Consider the following 4,047-nt stretch of genomic DNA (forward strand, 5'->3'; position numbering starts at 1 on the left):
CTCTTCTGACATCCCTTTTGGTCTTTTCTTTCATTCTTGTCTTTTCAATGATCTTTTGCTTTCTTCATGTATGATGTCCTTGATGTCATCCCACATGTCTGATCTTCAGTCTTTAGTGTTCAAAGGTTCAAATCTATTCTTGAAATGGTCTCTAAATTCAGGTAGGATACACTCAGGGTCATACTTTTACTCTAGTGGACTGATTCTAGTTTCTTCAGCTTCAACTTGAACTTTCGTATGAGAAATTGATGATCTGTCCTACACGTGGCCATTGACATTGTTCTGACTGATGATATTGAGCTTTCCATAGTCTCGTTCCACAAAGGTAGTTGATTTGGTTCCTGTGTATTCCATCTGGTGAGATCGACATGTATAGTCGCTGTTCATGTTGTTGAAAAAAGGTATTTGCAAAAAAGCCGTTGGTCTTGCAAAATTCTATCACGTGATCTCCAGCTTTGTTTTTATCACCAAGGCCATATTTTCCAACTATTGATCATTCTTCAAATATATGCCAGATATAAAAGTCTTAAATTCAAACTTCTCATCTTTAGTCATTCCACAAAATAATTAAGCCATCCTTGTGTGGTATTGTTCATTTTTCATTTTTCAGCTTTCAAATTAGCTTTAAACTTTCTTTAGAGATAATCCACATCTGTGGTGCTTTTTCACACAAGGAAAGTTAAATTTTTCATTTATTGATACTGAGAAGCAGAAATCAGGGAAAAAGATAAGATTCCACTTTTAATTTTGCCTGAACATTGCTAGTTCAGTAAAACATAAAACATAACTCTCAGTAGACACTGTTGTTGCACCTGCTGCCCCCAATTCCCACCCAATTACATATTGTTATTTTTTATTAATATTCAATCTTAATGTTCTGAGATTTACCTAGTCTTACTGTTCATATGGAAACCCTGGTGGCATAGTGGTTAAGTGCTATGGCTGCTAACCAAAGGGTTGGCAGTTCGAATCCACCAGGCGCTCCTTGGAAACTCTATGGGGCAGTTCTACTCTGTCCTACAGAGTCGCTATGACTCAGAATTGACTCGACGGCACTGGGTTTGGTTTGGTTTTTTGGGTTTGCTGTTCGTATAGCTCATATTCCTCTTCTATAAAATGGAGATAATTAAACTTATCCCATAGTTCTGATGTAAAATTTCAATGAAATAAAATATATAAAACATTATAGTTCCTGACAAATTCTAAATGTTTAATAAATGACATTTTAGGAAAAGTAATTCCTTAATCACTTTGATACTCTTTTGGTATGGTTGCAATGAAAATACTCTGATGAACAAAATTTCCAAAACCGAAAACATAATCCCAAGATATAATAAATTTATTAATGGAAAGCTACTCAGCGTCTTACAATTTATGTCAGATGTGGGCACTTTTATAACGGTAGAATTTTTTTAAATGTCAGATTTTGCTTCCAAATATGTGAAAATTACACTGTAAAAATACATAATTGATTAATATATTTCACAGTCATCTCACCCTATATACATAATATCAAAATATACCCTTTACATTAAAAGATAAGAGAGATTTAACTTTTACCAATATAATTAATCTCTCTGTCTGTGCATCTATTTTCATCCAGTTCCTGTTCGCATCTACTTGATCTTCACTCCATAGACAACTGGATTCAAGGTGGGAGGCAGCAATAGGTAGAGGTTGGCAATAAAGATGTGGATATGGTGAGGTATGGTGCGTCCCCCAAAGCGGTGAGTGAAGAAGTTAAAGAAAGCTGGAACATAGGTAATGACAATAGCACATATGTGTGATGTACAGGTGCTGAAGGCTTTGTGGTGAGCATCTGCAGATGACAGATTCAGTACAGCACGAATGATCATGATGTAAGACAGAGAGATACAGAACATGTCAAATGCCCCAATCAATATGGCAGCTATGAGACCATAGATAGCATTAATCTTAACATTGCCACAGGATAATTTGGCCACAGACATATGGTCACAGTAAGTGTGATGGATAAGGTTGCCCTTGCAGTAGGGAAGACACTTGATCAGAAGAGTGAATGGGATCATGAGCAACACACTTCACATGAAGGTGGCAAGCCCAACCTTGATAGTTACAGTGTGGGTGAGGATGGTGGAATAGCGTAGAGGGTAGCAAATGGCCACATAGCTGTCCAGAGCCGTGAGCATAAGCACCCCAGACTCCATGCCTGTCAGCATATGTATGAAAAACATCTGTACAAGGCAAGCATTAAAGTCAATCTCTTTGAGACTGAACCAAAAGATGCATAACATATTGGGGACAAATGAAGTGCACCCACTAACATCTGTAAAGGACAACAGGGCTAGAAAGTAATATATGGGCCGATGAAGGTTCTCCTCATGGCTGATGAGGTAAATGAGCCCACAGTTTCCCACTACAGCAATGATGTACATGAAGCAGAATGGCAGGGAGATCCAGATGTGTGCAGCTTCCAGCCCAGGAATTCCATTGAGAATGAAGTACTTTGGTGTCAGACTGGAGGTGTTGGCTCCATGCATGGTGATCGACTGGAGGGCACACTACTCTCTGCACTGTTTTATAGAAGAAGAGAGCAACGTTGTTATTTTCAGCCAGAGACAAAAGACGAACAAGTATTTTGCACAATATAAATAATGGATTTAAGAACAAAATTCATCTCTTTGTATCCAGACTAATATTCTTTGATTCTACTGAGTGTCCTGATCCTGTTACCGAATCAAGAGAATAAAAAAACCAATTACCATGCAGCCAATTCCAACTCACGCTGGCCCCACATGTTACAGGTTAGAATTGCTTCATAGTGTTTTCCTGACTGTGGTCTTTATGAAAGCAGGTTTTCAGGCGTTTCTTCAGTGGCACTGCTGGGTGGGTTTGAACCCTCAATCCCCTGGGTCAGCAGAGGAGCACAAGCTGTTTGTGCCACAGAAGGATCTAACAGAATGAAAGCATAGTAACAAAGCCTTAGCCTGGCTTGATTTTATACTGTGAACTCTGTCTACATGTATGTCTAAAAAAAGAACAAAAAACAAGCAAAAAAAAAAGGCAACGTCTAAAAACAACAACAAAAAAACCCCAACAAACCCATTGCTATTGAGTCCATTCTGACTTATGTAATCACGTGATACAAAGTAGAACTGCTTCGTAGGGTTTTCTTGGTTTTAATTTTTGGTGAAGCAGTTCACCAGGCCTTTCTTCCTCAGAGCCTCTAAAGTGAGTTGAAACCACCAAACTTCAGGTTAATAGCTGTTGACAAACAGCATGTGCCACCCAGTTTCTTTTGTCTATATGCACCTGCTCTTATTCCCAGCCCAGTGACTAATACTTGCTTTTTTTCCCTCAACAATTTCCAAATTATCAACCCTGTTTAAATAATAGTGATTCTCTTCTCCCCTCCCACCGCACACATATAATTCTCCTTCTTCCAAGAAGTTTTTTATATGTGCCCAATGGACTAGAGTCAATGAAGTATTTGAGCACCTACGTATTACACAAATATATTATGGGACTCAGCCTAATCTACCTACAAGTCTAAAACCTGGCAAGTCTAGATTTTTCACGTCAGAACTATCAAAAACAGAAGACCAGATAGTTATATACTAAGATACAACTTATAAAGTGTTGCTAGTGCATTTGCATTCAATCTCGAATTGTTCATTGCTGGTAAACATGAAAAATTTTTGTAGTATTTACATTTAACCAATAACATTGTTAAACTCTTAATTAATTCTCATGCTTTCTAATGATTCTTATCAAATTTCTATGTAGATCAGTACAAAATCTATAATTATATTTTATGTTTTCTTTTGGTGTATTATTTCTAGCCCCCAAATGACTATGACAAATTATATTGGAAACGATGCAACCCTTATTAATTTCTTGGTTTGTTTTTTGAGAACTGTTAGCTTTCCACCCTTCTTCTATGTTTTGGAACACGGATCTAAATTGAAAAATCTTTCCTGATTAAAATCATAAGACTCTAGGGACTTATATTTATTTTTGTAGAAAATTCTTCTTTACTTTATATTTTTTAAATTTCTTCCTTAGTTA

General features: G+C 37.0%; 1 pseudogene; it reads right to left on the reverse strand.

Moving 5' to 3' along the window:
- Positions 1-909: 909 nt before the first annotated feature.
- Positions 910-2,519, reverse strand: LOC100660743 (olfactory receptor 52N2-like; annotated as a pseudogene).
- Positions 2,520-4,047: the final 1,528 nt, after the last annotated feature.

Source organism: Loxodonta africana, chromosome 7 (assembly GCF_030014295.1).
Source record: "Loxodonta africana isolate mLoxAfr1 chromosome 7, mLoxAfr1.hap2, whole genome shotgun sequence".
In the NCBI taxonomy this organism is placed as follows: Eukaryota; Metazoa; Chordata; class Mammalia; order Proboscidea; family Elephantidae; genus Loxodonta; species Loxodonta africana.